Here is a 2,055-nt window from a genome sequence, read left to right on the forward strand (position 1 = left end):
GGTTGCTTTCTTACCTTTGCTGGTTTCCTCATCTTATCCCTCCCCCTTGGCAATATCATCACTTTAATAGGTCCACTATTACCTCATAGGAAAATGATTGCTAAAGTTGAACCAACAGCCCAGGTCTCTCTGGGGAGCTCCAGACCTTATCTGGACGTAGATGTTCCTCAGGCATTTCAGAAATCTCTGTGCAGAACAAAACATCTCTCCATTCCCTCAAAACATTTTCCTTTTCTTGTGTTCTTGTCACATGAGCTTTGACTCCTCTCTCTCCCTCACCCTTCATACAGAGTCACCAAATCCTACTGATTCTAGTTTACAATAAATTTTGAATACACCCTCTCCTCTCCATTTTCCCTGCCACTTCTCCAGTTCACAATTACATTTGCCTTTTACTAGGTCTTACCACCTCCTGAAAACACCTTCTAAAATCAATACTGCACATTAGTCAGCATAAAAAGGAATAAAGTACAGATATATGTTGGAACATGGATCTTGAAAACATACTGACATACACTGTGCACGGAGCTGAATAGTGTCCCCACGAAATTGTTTTCCACTCAGACTCCGTGAATGTGACCTTGTTTGAAAATAAAGTATTTGCAGATGTAATCAAGTTAAGATGAGGTCATACTGAATTAGGGTCAGCCCTAAATACAGAGGCAAAGATTCAAGTGATGCATCTATGAGCCAAGGAATGCCAAGGATTGCTAGCAACCACTAAAAGTTAGGAAGAGGCAAGGAAGGATCCTCTCCTACAATTTTCAGAGAGAGCATGAGGCTATTGACACTTTGATTTCAGACTTCTATCCTCCAGAATGCTGAGAGAATAAATTTCTATGGTTATAAGCCACCAGTTTGTGGCAATTTGTTATGCTAGTCTTAGAAAACTAATATAGCTGGTATGAGTATATCACATTTTGTTTATCCATTCATCAATTAATGGACTTGTTGATTCCTCTTTTTGGCTAGTAGACTTAATGCTGTTATGAATATTTGTCTGTAATCCATTCTGAGTTATTTTTTGAAAAGACATGAGGGTTAAATAGGTTCCTTTTTTTTAACGTATTTGATCCTTCCACCATTGAATTGCTCTTGCACCTTTGTCAGCAATCATTTGGCCTTACTTGTGTGGGTCTATTTCTAGGTTCTCTGTTCTGTTCCATTGATCTATGTATCTACCCCTTCTCCAATACAACCCAATTCTGATTACTATAGCTACACAATAAGTCTTAAAATCAAACAGATTTTCTCCTACTTGATTCTTCTTTCTCAGAATCATTTTAGCTATTGGGTCCCGTTGTCTTTCCACATAAATTTTAGAATAGTCTTATCTAGTGTCATAGTCTGTTCAAGCTGCTAGAATAGAATACAATAGACTGGGTGGTTTGTAAATAACAGGAATTTATTTCTCACAGTTTTGGAGGCTGGGAACATTCAGTTGCTCATGATCGAGGTGCTGGTGATTCAGCGTCTGGTAAGAGTTCACTTCCCAGTTCATAGGGCATCTTCTTGTTGTGTCCTAACATGGTGGAAAGGGCAAGGGAGCTCTCTGGGGTCCTTTTCATAAGGGCACTAATCCCGTTCATAAGGGCTCTGCCCTCATGACTTAATCTGCTCCCAAAGGCTCCACCTCCAAATACCATCATTTTTGCAATTCTATTTCAACATAAGAATTTCGGGGGGGGGGGGGGGCGCGTTGGTGGGACACAAATATTCAGACTGTATTTACAAAAATATCTTGGCAGGTAAATCCTAAAGTTTTAAAAATCAATTATATATGGATAACTCCCATATTTATGTCCCCAGGATCATCCTTTCTCCTGAGCTTCGTACTTGAATATCCATCTAACCACTCGACACTCGACAGCTATACTTGAGTATTCTGTTTTGAATATGTTAATTTGGAGAGTCTCACTTTATCTTCAAGTTTGTCCTCTAGTATTTTTCCACCTTATTAAAAGGCATCACTACTTAGCCAGATGCTCAAACCAAAATCATTCTTCAAAAGAGTTTGAGTGTTTATACACACACACACACACACACACACACACA

This window comes from Pteropus vampyrus, unplaced genomic scaffold (assembly GCF_000151845.1).
Source record: "Pteropus vampyrus isolate Shadow unplaced genomic scaffold, Pvam_2.0 Scaffold580, whole genome shotgun sequence".
NCBI classification, from domain to species: domain Eukaryota; kingdom Metazoa; phylum Chordata; class Mammalia; order Chiroptera; family Pteropodidae; genus Pteropus; species Pteropus vampyrus.